Source organism: Tachypleus tridentatus, chromosome 6, assembly GCF_004210375.1.
Source record: "Tachypleus tridentatus isolate NWPU-2018 chromosome 6, ASM421037v1, whole genome shotgun sequence".
Taxonomy (NCBI): domain Eukaryota; kingdom Metazoa; phylum Arthropoda; class Merostomata; order Xiphosura; family Limulidae; genus Tachypleus; species Tachypleus tridentatus.
The window spans coordinates 89,336,520-89,353,570 of NC_134830.1; the positions used below are offsets into that span (position 1 = coordinate 89,336,520).

The 17,051-nt window shown below is 34.6% G+C and overlaps 1 pseudogene across 1 annotated transcript in view; it reads left to right on the forward strand.

Annotated features, from left to right (window-relative positions):
• Positions 1-17,051, forward strand: part of LOC143251664 (polyribonucleotide 5'-hydroxyl-kinase Clp1-like) — an 83,015-nt pseudogene that overhangs the window by 31,726 nt on the left and 34,238 nt on the right. Inside the window, exons 3-4 of the transcript XR_013028638.1 lie at positions 394-499; positions 12,876-12,989. The product of XR_013028638.1 is annotated as a polyribonucleotide 5'-hydroxyl-kinase Clp1-like (transcript). The remainder of the gene's footprint in view (positions 1-393; positions 500-12,875; positions 12,990-17,051) is intronic.

The following is a 17,051-nucleotide window of genomic DNA, read 5'->3' on the forward strand; positions in this document are numbered from 1 at the left end:
TTATATGTAAATTTGACTAATATACAAACATGCATTCACATCATTAACTATCTTTTATCAAAGTTGTGCTAACATAAAATATTCAAGGTTCTTTACACCACATTTTACATTTTAGATAAATTGTTTATCTTTTTTGTTCTGCCATTGTGTTAAATATTTAAAGTGTAGTGTTTGTTTTCAGTTTAATTTATATTACCTGTACAACAAAATAATAACTAGCTCAAATAATGTAAATTTAATATCATGCTAAAAAACTGGCTGTAAATGTTATAAATATAATTACTGTTATTAGGAATAATTAATATATTGAAGTTAAATATGATAACAAATATTAAATAAATTGGGTTTGGTGAATTGATATTGAATTTCTGTTTGTTTGTGTTTTTTTGTTAGTATACTAATTCAGTTTGTTTTTTTACAGAAAGTTCAAGAATTCAAACTAGATGCAGAATCAGAACTAAGATTTGAGGTAGAGGGAAAAGAAAAAGTGACAGTAGAGGTTTGGCAACATCCTTAAAATACACCTGCATTTATCTGATTTAAAATTTACATGATATAGTAAAGACTGTATACTTCACTCTGAATTGTTTTCTAAAAAAGTATTAGAAAATATGTGAAGAAAATTCAATTATCTATTTAAATTTAAAACTAACTTTGATCTAAGCTGATTAATTACTGAATACTTTAGAAGTATGTGTATTAATGCCAGTTTAGACATCCATAACATGGAAGTAGTTTTTATTACTAGTTTTAAAAAAATGTAAATTAATATACATTGTGGCAAATAACTAGGGGTACATTGATTCCATTTTTAATTTTGTATGTAACTATTTGACTGTTTGTGCATTGAAAGCTCAAATTGGCATCCCAGTTTATAGTTTTATTTTGGGTCACATTATGATTATATAACAAAAATACATGTAAGACATCAACAATAACACAGTGGAAGTTTACTCAAAATACCAATAATGAGATTTCAATTATAGGGCTGTAACTCTGAATAGATATGTAGCTAATCCATCAAATGACCGTCTTCCAGGCTTATCTCCCTATCTTCTCTTGCTATTTGGTGGCATCATTCATTTGCTATTTGTCTTATAATTCACAAGCAGGTGCAAAACTTTTACTTTTTTAATGCCATCTAAACACAGTTATCAAAATCATAATTTTAATTGCCATAACATGTTTACCTAAAAGTTAGTTTTGATAAACTTGCTTAGATTTACATGAAAGTATTTGTTTAAAGTTCTGTTTTTTTAACTTGCATTAGTTTGAGGCTGTGAAGTCATGAATTCATGATATGAAAATATGGTATCTTCATCTATATTCAGTGAACACTTCCCATTTATGGTAAAAAAATTGTTGTTGTTTTATCTGGGATAAGGCAATTATTTCTACAAATCTAAGATGGTTACCTCAAACAAATTTGTACCAGTCTGTGTATATCATTTTAAATTTTACTTTCCTATCACAATTTTCAGAACTTGACACCAGAAACTTATTAATTCCAAAACACACTTACCATTCAGTGACAATGTAGCTATTTTTCAATCTCCAGGGTTTCCACTCTTTGCCCATCTAAGCATTGAGAATGCTTGCTACAGTATTTTGTGTCCCACTGGAATGCCTTAGGTAAATTTGAATTTGCAAAATTCATCAACTTCAGTGCACCTTCTATGTAGGTATTTTATATAAGCATCTTATTTAAAAATGCAATAACATCTTCTCAACAAAGCATTTTGTACAGTTTTCTGTCAATGGGAGTGTTATGATTATTTAGTATTTACATTTTGATTTTGAATGTGGTTGCCATTTTTATGGTTATCTTTTCATTTATCTTTATAAATTACTTAACAAAAAATAAACCAACAAAAAATCTCTTACTAGTTGGTTTTAATTCCCAAGTTAGTGTTTCCATAGGTCAACCAGATCTCTTCCATCTTTGTTATTTGGTGTTTGGTATGATTTGTTGCAAGATGGAGACATATATGCAGACCAAGGTTGTCTCTCTGTGGGGGTTTTGAGGTAGCTTTTGCAAATGATACAGTTATGACTGGTGAGAATTTAGACTTGCTTTTTCCTGCTCCTTCTTTTACTAAGCTAGCCTCAACAGCCACCTCTAGCTCCTTTTCTTTAGTTGGTTACTTGGGTTTGTGAGGTTTTGGAGGGTTTTTCAATTGCATTTGATTTTACTTCTTCCTTTTCAGCAGTAAGGACAATGAGTGACAAGATTTTTCCTCCTCCTCCTGATATAGCTATATAGGCTGCAAGATTTACTGCTCAGTTATGTAGCAAGGTGGTTGTGCCTTGTTCTCCATATTTATCGAAGGAGCATAATTTGATTTATTACCCCCAGGAGGGGGCCTATTTTGATTTTCAATGGATAGATAGACCCACTTTTGGAGGCCTGATTAGATTTTCAACAGATGGTCCCACTTTTGGACCTGTGTGGTTCTAGATTAGAACCTGTGATCACTTAGATCCTAGTTTTCTCAGATTTATTTTACTCTCATGACTGTTCTGAGGTATTTATCTTCAAGCCATCTTTTACCTGAAGCCTGTCAACATATACCTCAGTGACATAAACACAAGTTGGGGATTTTATTGACATTTAACTCAGTCAGATTATCTTCTTCAGTACTTTCTGAGGTTTCCTGGCTAACTTGTTGTTGAGATTTATTGGGTAGAGATGCTTTGTTAGAAAGTGTTTGTTTACCATTTGTTCTCAAGGAGTTACAGGAAGCTCCTTTTCTCCATCTCATGTTATTTGCTGGTGTTTCATAGATGTTAGAGTTAGGAGTTAATATAGCCCATTTATCCCCAGGTTTCTCACCTATCTGGTGCCAATTTGAGAATATTGGTCCTTGATGTTTCCCAAACCCCTCCTTCAGTTCCCAGTCTGTTGATTCCAATAGTTGGGTTTGTCCATATTATCAAGGACTTTTGGCTCAGGCAGACTGATGACAACAGCCTCGGTGACTACCCTGGGGGTGGGGGAGCAATTTGAGCATGATTGCATCACTTCCTGGATATCCAGAGCTTTTTTCAGTACTACTATCTGCTAAACCTGATGCCTTTCACCTGCAATAGATACATGACAAGTAGAGCTTCATTCCCAGGCCATAAAAAAGTTGTTAGTAAAAAAAAAACATTTATTCATTATACTCAAGAAGACAGGAGATTTTTGTCCAGCTGTTGGTCTGTCTTGACTCAACCAATTTCTAGATCCTCCGGTCTTTACAATGGAATTTTTTCTCAACCTATAGTGGCACTTTGCACCAGAACTCTGGATTATTAAATTTGATGTTACCAACACTTATCACCATATTTCCATTACAGAATCTTTCTGCATTCCTTGGGACTGTATATGAATGACTGTCTCCTTCTGGCTCCATCCCATCAATTAGTTGAATAACACTCTCAGATTTCTCTTTCAGAAGTCATAACAACAGGCTGCCTTATTAGATCGAAGTAATTTTTGTCACAGATGCAATATCTCATTCACCTGAGTGTATTTTTCAATACTCACTTAAGTCATGCTCAACCAACCCTTACCAGCTTTCAAGCCATGGAAAGAGCCATCAGGTATCTACTTCTGTCTTCTTCTCCTATTAGCATGGATGGTTTTCTCTCTTTTGGGGATGTGGGCATTTCTCGAGTCTCTTGTTCCTGTGGAACAAGTATATATGAGGTCCTGTTAGTGGTCACTGCACAACCAGTGGATCATGTATTCTGATCCTTTGAATCACCCTGTCTCAAGAGTAACATTATCAATTGTGAATGGTGGATAGAGAAGAACAACACTTCTGTTGAGGTGCCCATTCCATCACTTTGTCTCAAGATGCATCTTTTCAGGAATGGGGAGTTTATCTTAAAATCAGAATTTCCAGGGTACTTGGATGGAAGATTCATCTACCTTTCATGTCAACATTTTTTAACATTTTGCAGTACATTGGGCAATGTTACAAAGTCTGTCTCTTTTGAATGGAAATTTGTCATAATACATTCTGACAGTTCCATGGTTATATCTCAGATTTCTCATGAAAGAGGTACATATTCTCAAGACTTTTGATTTTATACCTTGTATCTTCTCCACAAGGCTTATTCTCATCATATCACTCTTTTAGCATGTCAGGTTCCAGGGTGATAAATTTTATTGCAGATCACTTTTTTCAACCCGGTCTGACTTTTTTTGATGCTATGTCACAAGGTTTTCAGTGGTTTTACTCTCAGATTTGGTTTCCAATGAATAATATCTTTGCAACTCATTGGATTTCTCAGTTGCAGTTGTTTGAATCTCATCCTCAAGCATTGGCAGTAGATTCCTTTAATCAAGACTGGACAGGTTTACTTTTATATGTCTTTTCCTTATGTCATCTGTTGTTCTTGGTTTTGACTATGATTTGTTCTACTCCTTCTCAAGTTCTTCTGATTGCATTATATTGATCATTTCAAGTGTGGTTTCTGCTTCTTCAGTATCTGCAGGAATATCCACCTATACCTCTTCCTCATTTACAGTCTCTGTTGAGACAACCTTGATTGGACATTCCACATCCAGATGCTCAGAAACTCAGCCTTTGTGCTTGAAAGTTATGTGCTCCTTTGTCTGATATAATGGTTTAACTTCTAAGGTTTCTCTGTATTTAGCAAAATTTCTCCGTTCACCAACCATGATAATTTATGAACAGAAATGGAATATTTATCGTCATTGGTGTATATAAATGGAATTTAAACCCTCTTCATCCCAAAGAATCTACCATACTCCATTTTCTAACTTAGGTATTTGAGAAGTGCTTGCTTTGTCTATGACTGCTTTATATAAAGCATTCTTAGTTGCTATTTTTAGGTATTGTCAATATTGGAAGATTTATGAATTTCCAGTTCTATCAGGTTTACTAAAAACATTTTCACATTCTTTGTCTCATCTTTCTTTTAACCATTTAGCTTCATGTTTTGTTTCACCTTTCTATTAAATTGTATTTGTTGCTTGTTGTGGATGTCATTGATCAGAGTTTTTTGCAGTCCATGTGCACAGGACTTGTTATCATTCCACATTTATCCTGTTTTATCCCAATTGGTCTTTTTTCCTCCCAAGATTTTAGCAACCAAGGAAGGGGGAAAATGTTTTTCACCAGTCCATTTGCTGACCATTTCTTACCTTTATTACCTCTCTGTTCTTGATTGTTTGTTATTTCCTGTCATGGCCTTCATGTGTTATATGACTCTTACTTACTCATTTCAAGGAACTAGGAACCAATTGTTCATTCATTGGAATCCTTCTATTTCCCATGACTTAGCTTTCATTACCCTCATCAGGTGGCTTCTCAAATTGATTCACGTGACCTTTAATGGATAATTGTTATAGGACAGGAATCTTGTGCATGTCACATGCCAACAATTTGTCACATCTCTATGCAATTAGCTGCCCTTTTGAATTGCCCTCTGGAAGACATTGTGCAGGACTACTACTGATACTTTCTTTTATTAATTACATGATCTGGCAGTTTCTTCTTGTGGGGTTATTTTACTACCCTGTGTAGCTAGTTTTACCATATGTTAGACTTTAACCATAGGTGATTATATTTCTCAATCATATACTCTTTTATTTACAGGCCCCCTTTATTTTTCAATTGATTTCACTGTGTGGTAAGTTTTTCCCCAAGCAGGTATGATCACTCTTGTCAATTCCACACCAGTAACTGCTTTCACTATAATTACCAGAGTAATTATAGTCCTTCAGACAGAGTAATTAATCTTCAACGCTAGGATAAACAAAGCAACTTATTCTAAATTATAATATCTGAATACAGGATTTCCTTTACCTTTTCATATGTTTTCATATTTTCATTACAAATTTGTAAGGCAATTTGTGTGTTAATTTTAGCACTATTTCAACAATTTTAACTAAAAAATATTTTAGAATCAGTATTTTAATGGATTCTGATATTTAATTCTGTAAGAAAAATAGTTCATTTTTCATTTTACAGAGTTGCAAAGAGTTTTGCTAATAAATAAATAATTTGTCAATTTTTCTTGCCAATTATAAGTAACATCAATACTTTTGCTGAGACCCTATCACCCTTTGAGAATATACTATCCCCTTGTTTCTTCCAACTGATTTGTTCATTCACTAATGACAACAGCTGTAAAGAAAGTTTAAATATGATTGGATAGAGTGAGAATTACCCTATAGCATATTAAGAAGCATATCTTGCTTCTTCACACAGTTAGCTTTTGTTGACTTGTATATCCCTCTATACATGCACATATTTCTGCTTGCTATTAGCTTTGATTCTCTCATACACACTAAGATGTATTCGTGTGAAACATCTGCATGCTAGCATTCAAATGATCATATGGCAACCCTTCACCAACAAAGGTGGGACACAACTCTTATTGTAATTAGTGCCCTCTCTGTTATGCAGCCCCAAATCACTTCTTGATTGGCAGTCTGTTAGGAAATGTTTTCATTCCTGTCTTCTGACTGCAAATTTTCTGCATTGATTGAGTTTTTTTTGGGTTTATTATAAGGCTGTGCATATTTTTTTACAGTCTACGAACAGACTTCAAGAACAAATTTTCTTTCTGGTTAATTTCACTTGCAATTCCACATGGCATCTACTATGGCTATTGTTGCTACAACAGCTATTTTGCCAACTCTTTTGATTAAGAGTTTTCGAGCAAGATTTATCTGCTTAGGAAGTAATGGCTCTGGTTCAAAGTGAGTTAGCTACTTTTATGCAGTATTCTGAGTGACCTGAAGATTGTCCTCACATACCAGGTAAGAGTTTGTTCGAATGTGGCAGTAAGAATTTGGACAACCTTTTTGATCCTCTTGCCCATGCCTCACAGTCACATCTTTTTTGTGGATGTGTCCAGACCTGCTTACACTTTTCTAGACTCAATCAGGTATGCTTTATCTCCCTTTTCTTATGATTCTACTCAGGGACAAGCCCTTGGGTCTGTATTTGGTGTTTTCTCTCTCTCTCTCTCTATATATATATATATTGTGACTCGTGAATAATGTTAGGACTAATTGTATTCAGATGTCAGTATGCCCTAATCCATTGTACTCTGGATGAATATGCTGTGGCATATTGTTCTGATTTTCCCTTTTTAGATTTGCAGCACTTGTAGTTGCTTTTCCCTTTGTGGGATTCAACTTAGTACTTCAGTTTCTCTTTCCTAGCCCCATTTTCTTTCATCCCACTGTTGGAAGTTTTGGGGTTAGAATGGCCATTTGTCTTTATGTTCGTGACATCTTTTCTATGTTAGAAGGTTGTGGGGGCACCCTTGCCTCTTTGAATCCTCCCTAGGTGTGGATTCCTGTATGTGATGAGGGGACCTCCCAGAGATGGTTACATTTTACCTCCTCTGGGATCTAAACATCCACCTATTAGTTTGCCATGTGTGGCAATCCATGAAAGGGGGAGGAGAGGATCATGGTGGTTGAGGGGTACAACCCTAACATACCAGTTTGGCCTTAAATTCCTGTAGCCCACTAGGGTCAATTGGCTGGTCCACTCGAGCTGGGGTCAACCAAGTACCAGTTTTGGATGTTCTTGACAGGTATTGTGGACATTGTGTCTGAGTTTGGGTATAGTGCTCACAAAATCCTGGCATTGTTGCAGTGTCCTTGTTTAGCACTGTAGTGCATCCACTCATAGAGCTCAATGGTGGGTGGGGTTAGTGGGCATCGAAACATTCTCTCTTTATTATGGATACTCCTAATCAAATTAGAAAAAATAGTGAGAAACAGACCATTAATAAATGACCATGTCTTGAAGATTCTGAACAGCAATCTTCAACACCTGTACCTCATTTTCTGATATCACACTCTTTATCAGACAAATCTTTAAGCAAACGTCTCCCTTTTTTATTCAGAAGAGACTAAAGGGACTTGCTGGCTCTCCTAAGTCATTCAGAAGGCTTCGTTCTGGTGGCATATTGGTGGAAACATCCACTCCTAAACACTGAACTCCTTTTGCCATTAGGGACATACCAATTTAGGTTACTTCCAATGCTACTTTGAATTTATCTCGAGGAGTAATTGTTGAGAGAGATTTGAAGAACATTTCTGAGTCTGAGATCCTTGCTGGTTTCTCCACCCAAGGAGTTTCTGTAGTCAGGTGTATCTCCACTCACAAAGATGGAAGTATGATCTGACCATTGTCCTAATTCTGACGTTTATGTCACCACATCAACCTGTCACTATGAAGGCAGGTTGTCTTATTTTCAAGGTACGGCCATATATTTCAGACCCTCTCAGATGTTTCCAATGTCATCAGTTTGGTCACTTGAAGACATCATGCCGTAGTTCCTTGATGTGTGATTCTTGTGGTGGCAAGGACCACAATTCTTATGAGTGTGAAATAGACTATCATTGCATTAATTGTAGTGGCACTCACCCATCTTACTTTCGTTTATGCCCTAGGTGTGTAGAAGAAAAAGAGGTACAGTGTTTGAAAATGATTAACATTTCCTACCCCAATGCTCGAAAGTTACTTTCCACCACTCCATCTCAGACATATACAGCTGCACTTCATTTCACTGCTACAGTTGGAGTGCAGAGGGATCTCTGTGCCTCTGAAAGAATCATTCTCAAACCATTTGAAAAGTTTCTTGACCTTCATGGTTAAGAAAGTTGATGAATCAAAGTCAACATCCATCTCTGTCTCTACTTTTCATTCCAGCAGATACTCAGATCCACTTCCTTTGCTTCTGGGTGTAGGCATTTCATTGGGTTCATCATCTTCTTTAGCTCCAAGATGCAGAATGATCATTTGTTCATGCCCTCAGTTACTGGAATCTTCTTCCAATGACAGAGATGTGCTCATTCAACTCAGGGCAGGATTTGTAGTAGTTGATCGATCTTCCTCAAATAAAGAAAAAGATGAGGTTGAAAACAGAAGAACTCTTCACCTCATTCGCCAACAGATAAATAAAAATGGCAACTTTGATGCAATGGAACTGTCGAGGTTTATATTCTAATCTGGATGACATCAAAGCACTGATTGCTTCCTACCACCCTGTATGTCTTTTTTTTACAGGAAACATTTCTGCAACCTGCCGATACAGTCACCTTTAAGCAGATTTCTTTGTACAAAAATAACAACTGTGTGATGGATGAATGCATGGAGGGGTGGCACTGCTGGTCAATCAGCATGTGCCCATTCTGTCTTTGGTACTCGACACATCTTTGGAGGCCACAGCCATCCTTGTTTCCTTGAGTTGTACTATTACTATTTGTTCTCTCTACCTGCTTGTGGGAAGACATATAATCAATCAGACCTTGATGTTCACATTGAACAGTGGTTGATGCTGCCTGACCAACATGCCCAGGTGGAAGCTTGATCAAGCCAAATGGCCTTTTTTACTGCTCTCTTGGAACTTGATTCTGCTGTTATCTGTAAACCAATACAGTCAGTCACTTGAGTGGCAGAAGTGACTGACTGTATTATCCAGGCAGCTACTCAGTATATTCCTAAAACCTTGACATGTTTTCACGATATCCTTGTCCATAGTGGAATCCTGCTTGCCACATGCCACGGAAGGTTAAAAAACGGGCCTGAGATACAATTCATGGGTATCCCACACTCTCGCACCCTATCACTTTCCAGCAGGCCTGTGCACATGTTTGGTGGGTAAGACGTCAAAACCAGAAGGAATCTTGGATTAAGTTCACAACCAGCATATCTTCTACCACCAGTCCCAAAGTCATATTGGACAAGATTCAAAAGGACAGGGGGCAATATAATTCTGTCCCCCTCTGGATCTTGCTCTTTAATGGCCAGGAAGTAGCTGATACGTGGAGCATTGTCAGTACTCTAGACAAAAGCTTTTGCTGGGGATCTAGCACTTCCACTTCTTCCTCAACCTTTTTATCCATCAAGACTCGGGTAGAGAGATCACATCTTTCCTTTCAGGCCGATTGTCTTTGTGAGTGTAATCGTTCCTTCACACTAGTAGAACTCAAATTGGCCCTTCATCGGTCTCGTAGTACATCAGTTGGACCTGATGATGTGCTATATGAAATGCTGCTCCATATATCTCCTGCTTCTCTTGCTATTCTTCTGATTGTTTTTAATCGGCTGTGGCAGGAGAATGTTTTTCCTGATGCCTGGTGCCAGACTATTGTTCTACCTTTCCCTAAGCCTGGTAGGACCCCAAGATTCCTTCAAACTACCGTCCAATTGATTTGACGAGCTGTCTCTGTAAGACCTTAGAGAGGATGGTTAATACTCCGTCTTGTTTGGTTCCTTGAATTAAAGAACCTCCTCTCTCCCACCCAGTGTGGGTTCTGTCGACTGCTCTCCACCTTGGACCACCTGACTCGAAACGCCAATCAAAGAAGCCTTTCTGAAACGACAGCAACTTGTATCAATATTCTTTGACGTTGAGAAGGCTTATGATACAACATTAAAATGAATAACAATAAAAGGTAATACATTATAACATTAATAATAAAGTAGCTTTTGACTGTAATTTAAAAATCTATACAATATGATAAATCATAAAGTAACATTATTAAATGAAATAATTCTGTCAGTCATTGAACAACAGGTTTATTGAGTGGCATCTTCAGACTGTCTTCAGTTGCTTGTTGAAATGGACCACAGCACCGTTTCTTTTTCCAAAACCATTTGCATGCAGTTTTGCTTGACCAAACATCATTTGAGCTATTATTCCATTTCCATTTATACAGATTGTTCAAAATCAGGTGATTCTGAAGGATCTGCCATGGTTTGTTGTGACTTGAAGATTGCTCACAGGATCTCCTTTACAATTTCTGTGTTTACTTATGAGTTGTTTGCCATTTCTCTTGCTCTGGATCACATTGAAGCTGTGCAGTATATCAGTTGCACAATTTACATGGACTTTTTTTAGCTCTCTACTGGTCCTGGAATTGCTTTACTTTAGTTTTCTCCCTGTTCTTGTTGGTATTCTAAAATGTCTAGCTCATTTTTCTTTATATTCTGTTTTTATCCAGTTTTTCTGGATACTTGGACATGTTGGTATCTGTGTGAATGAGCTTGTTGATACTTGCTGTATGCTCTGGTGTCATCACACATGTGCCTTTTCTGTAGTGTGAAGTTAGCAACATCATAACAAGCTTTTCCAGGCCACATCTTTTGTTTTTCTTTGACCATCTTGGTTTTACAACAATCAGAAGGAGGAAGGTGTTGTGAGTAGGGTATGAATTGTTCACCATTTTATAACTTATTTTCTTTTGTCTGGGACTGACCCACAAATGTGTGGATTTTGTGACACTCAAGTCATAATAGTCCACGTTTTACTGTTTACAACTTTTTATGTGCTATGGGCCTTTTTAATTCTTTTTAGATCTTTTATCCAAATTTTGAACATTGTTTTGTTTTAACTAGTTATTTTTTATTGTTATTTACATTTTATAATAATTTCCTTTTTACCAGTTTGGCATAGATAATCTACTTACTTTGTGTCAATAAACACCAACCAACCAACCAGTCAAACAAATTATTTTACATAAAACACAAATAATACAGGTTTTTAAGTTTTCTTTATTTAACTGTTTTCCATCATAACTATAATTACACAGTGCACAGATTTGCCACATTATCTACAGTATATACAATTATGCTTAACCTCTGAGAATAGCAATTGGCAGAGCTTGAATTTGGTCATTTATTATCTGGTTAATATCCTTTGAATAATGACTTCTTATCAGATGTGACTTTTTTAATCATGGCAGATAGATTGGTCATATCTAAGATGGACTACTGTAATGAATTTTTTATGCATGTTTTGTATTTATATATTATATTTAACAGTGTTTAACTTTTCTGGACAGGCATTTTTTTATATGTGCTCTTTTAAAATCCATTTAAGTTAAACTTTATTGAGTGGTTTACTAATTATGTGTGTAGTATGTATCTTACTAAGTTTAATACATAATTGTAAATTTAAACCTTTGATCATTAATAGTTGTGTATCTTTACTATTTACTATACTTAGGTTAGATGTGAAAATGTGATTAAGTGGAAGAATAAATACAAGAAGATGAAGAATATTTGCATTGAGAATGTAAAATGTTGTGTAACTTATCAGTACTTATGTGATCCAACACTTTATTGTAATTAAAGATTCTACTGCTAATAGCTCATTTGCAAGAATAGCTAATAGCTGAGCATTTTCAAGTATTAAGTAATTGCTGTGCAGAAACGTGACTTTCTATAGATAACTAGTTCTATACTTTTGTCACTAAATGGGACTATATGGTAAATCATATCATTAGCTTTTTGTTCATGAAGTGTTATTGTTAAGCCCATAGGGGCAACTTTTAACTAGCTTTTTCATCTTGTAGTCTTCTCTTTCCACAAGTTTGGTGCATAAAACAATTACATTTTTACATTGGACTAATTTTGGTCAGTACTTCCCAATATGCTTGCATATACATCAGTAGCCTAGTGTCATTATTCAGAAAGGGGAAAGCAGTTTTTCTTCTATGGGTATATTTAATCCTGCATAATTTCACAGTGCCAGACATCATGAAGAAGTATTAATGAGTTATCTAGTATAGTGGTCACATACAGAAGCACACATACCTACATTAGTCCTTACCATTTTTGACAGCATAAGAGCAGGATTCATAACTGAATACCATCCATTCATACAGAATGACTAAGCACAGACAGCCTGCATTTAAAATTTAAATCACTTAAAAATAAATTAATTTTCATGTTATGTGAATTTAATAACCAGTGATATGTGCTTGTTACAAATGCATTTTAGTATCACTAGTTAGAACTGGTAAGAGATGTTGTATATTACAGTATTATGTATTTTAAGGTCCACCAGGCATATTATTTCAAAATAAAATTTTGTTTTTCATCCAGTTGAAATCAGGAACAGCAGAAATTTTTGGAACAGAACTGGTCAAGAGTAAGAAATACACATTTACATTGGGATCCAAGAAAGCAGTTTATACTTGGCATGGATGTACAATAGAAATATCCTTTGATTGTGAATATTTCCATAATTGTCTCATGTTTCTTTGCATACTTCTCCCATAAACAAAATACTCTTATTATGAAAGGTTTGCTTAAATATTACAAGAAATGAGTATACAGTAGAAACAAGAAATAGCTTGCTATTAATATTTTTATTTTTCGTCAATTATAGATGTTACACATTAACGTTATTATGAAGTAAAAGGAGTCCATAGGCTTTCATTATGTGTTAATTACATGTGGGTAAGAATTGTGTCTAATTCCCTCCTAATGAGTAGCTCTAAAATAACTAAAAAGAACCTGCTTCAGTCAAATTATTGGATTGACCACAATCTGAAATGGTAGATAACAGGAGTTTGAAAAAATGTGTTGTAAAAGTAACTAAAACAATTGTAAAAATTATTAAAAAAGTACAAAGATAGGAATTATAAGTTTGTTTTTTGCCCTAATGTAACATTAAATTATTTACAGTAATGTAGAAAGGACTTGCAAAGTAGAAGTCTTTGGATAGACATGCAGATTTTACAATGAGATAGTAGTAGTATAAGGAGCTGCTAAAATAAGCTTAATCTTGGGGGGAGGTCTCAAGACATATTACTCAAATATGTAAAAGTGAGGGTGTTACATAGTTTCTTAATTCTAACTTCTCTGACTACTGATATTTTATAAATATATTTCCACGTGATTTATCAAGTTAATGCAGTATTTTCAGTGATTTTAGTGTGTGAAGCATACAAGTCTGTATTAATGTTTAAAGTACTATTTCATTTATGACCCTTTCTAGAGTATTGTCATCTGAGTTTGGAGTTTCATGTTACCACAGAGAAAGGGCATTCCTATTTGAAATTACTACTGTGTAAGTTCTTTATAAATGTGGCAGTGAAACAGTTAAAATAGTTGCTGAAATATACAAAATTAAAATAAACAAAATAAATTTTTTTTGTTTAGTAAGGGCATTCACTTACTCTTGAAAATAGCTAACCCAAAGAAATTGTATCCCATCATGTTTGTATCTTTATTTAAACAAAGGTTAAAACCAAATTAAAATAATAGTACATGTTGTACATTTAAAAATTGATGTTTTTGTTAATGTTCAGCTGGTTGTGGATCAAATGGCTCATTCCTGTTTTAATCTTCTTTGGTTGAAGATGGATATTTTGTCATTGATGTTTTTTACATCTAGGCTTTTGTAATTTCCTATGGTTTACACATAAGGATATGGCACACCAGTTTAAGGTTCATTTATTTACTCTGAAATGCCTCTTATGGTTTTGCTTGTGTCCTTGGACTTTTGCATATTTGGTATTGATTTTCATTAGAGCTGGTCTTCTTTTGAACCTGTCTCAGAAGCATTTTTTAAAGTAATTTATAAGTAGAGTTGGATGATAAACTTGATTAATTGATACCTTAAATTATCTTTGAGCATCAGTTAGTGTCATGTCTGTTAAACACTTAATCATAATTGTGATTAACTCATTTCATTTCATAAGCAATTGATTGAATTTAATTCTTGACGATGAGCTTAACCTGAGGATGACCTAGGAAGGTTGAAACATTGTTTTCTCTTTATCAGTAAAAGTGTTAATACCCATACCAGCTGTTCTGAGATACATACAGATTGAATTTAATATTTTCTAATACACTTATTACAGTTTTTGGTTACTCCAGCTAACCAGATACTTAAAATATTCTTTCATGATTCCTCAATGTTATATTTAGATAAAAGTTTTTCAGTTCAAATGATTTGTATCACAATTCAAAAAAGTAATCAGTTAATCAGAATTAATGTTTTCATTTATTACCATTCACAGTCATTTCAGCTATCAAAATCTCATCTCAGAAAAATTGATTAGTTGAATTCAGTGTATTAAAGAGCCAATGATTAATTGATTACCAATTTTTATTAATCACCCAGCTCTATTCACAAGACTTTATGAGGCCACCTTTTTGAATAGGTTTAGAAAGCTTTCCAAGACTCTAATATTCTAATAATATTTAGAGCACCATAAGATTACTAAGTTTTCAACATATCCTTTAAAATCCCCAAACTATTTAGAAATTAGTTCAAAAAAATCTTCAAAATAAAAACATTTATTCCATTTCTTGTTTTTGGGATGCTGATCTCATGGTGATGTTTAATTATGTTTTTTATTTTATTCAGCTCCAATTTTAAACTACTTATAAGGGGATGCTTTAAGTAATTGATTATTACTAGAGCAATAATCTTATGATTGAATTAAATCCTTAGTTTTGCCTCAGAAATTCTGATCATAGTTCTGAGATATTTAGCATTGCATGTAGAATAGCTTAGAGTTCTGAATTTTGAAATTTTTTAAACTTGAAAAAGCTAATTTTACATAGTTTAAAAATGCATTGTAATTAAACTTAGAGATAACTCTGTGAAATAGTGTTTTTAGTTTTTTTCTTAAATTTAAATTGTTACTTTTAGATATAAGTGACTGTTTTGGTTTAAATTTAATTTTGAAACATTATGATTTAGATAGTCTACATAGAGTATCATATTTATTCTGTTTCAGAAATGATATTTGATGGTAAGTTTATTTATATAACTATTTACTAATCATATGTTGTTTATTTGCATTGTTATGAACCAGTGATGTTATTGCATCATCTTGCTAGAACTTTCTATGTTTTTTATTAATTTAATTGCATATTATTGCATCAGACTAGCAGATCTACTAAGATGTAAACAAATCATGATTATATGTCCCACTGATATGTATGTTTCTAAGGGAAAGAGAGCACCAAAAGACATGGATGAGATGACCAAGTTGTCAGAACAGTATATGAAAGCCCTTGGAGGTAATATAACTGACAAGCCTAAGAATAACCAATGAAAATCAGAAGTGGATGACTAGAAGCAGGATACTGCCAAATGGGACAAGAAGTCAAAAGACAAAAGGTGAAAGAGATGCTGTGCTTGTAATAAAATGTGGCACATTGTAAATAAATGCAATTCTTTTACCAGCAAGCAGTACTAAAATTCTCAATACGAAGTACATGGAGCTATTTACAAATATGGTACTGGGATAAAACAAGAAAAGAATGATTGCCCTCATTGGTGTTGTTAGTGCCAGAGCAAACAGATTGAACGCAGCTAGGCAGATGCATAACATGAAAGAAGAGCTGTCACACAATTGATAGTTAGCTGAAATAAGCAAATGGATCAACAGCATCAGTGGTCATTGGAGCATGTGATAAACACCTAGAGGTGGTAACAAACCATAAAATGCTAGTAGGTTAAGGCTATGTCAGGGTCAAGAAAATGAAAATCCTAGAAGATAATGGATGTAGTATTGAGAACCAGTCTAGTATTTAATGACCTAATGGTAAGCAAGGTGCAACTGTGTGTGCTGATTGATGGACATTGAGAAAGTTTCACAACTTGAATAAAGATGGATGCTCTGTTTTACATGATAGACCTTGAAACCATGTCTGTTAAAGTACCTATCTGTGTTTTGTTGATTGGCAATATACTAGGCAGTACAAGGTTTGAGAAACCAGACAGAAAGAAGACTGATGAATTATCTACCGTCATTTCTAAAGCTGAAAAGAAGATAATTAAACAAAACATCAATCTTATGCAAGTCTCAAAGAGTGATATCCCACGTGTGTATGTATGGAAACTGAAGGAATCGCAGAAGAAAGACCCTTCACTATACAAGAACAAGGGTAAAAGGACATGAAGAACAGAAGACCAGAATGGAATGCTGTACTGGATCTGTCAAGGTAGTTCTGCTGAGAAATCAAACAGACCATAATACCAATAGAATATCAGACTCATATGATGAAGATGACTTACAATTCAATCTTGGCTGGACATCTAGTAGCAAAAAAGACAGCATACAGAATCATCAGCAACAACAACTATCATTGGCCAAGGATCATTAGAGGTGTGACTAGATTCTGCAGATTATGTGATGTATGCCAAAGGACAGTATCTGGAGGGAAGTTGACATTGGAAGAGATACCTCTCATAAAAGAGCTATTCAACAGATTATTAGATGTGAACTTGATCAGACCACTAACACCTGCACATAA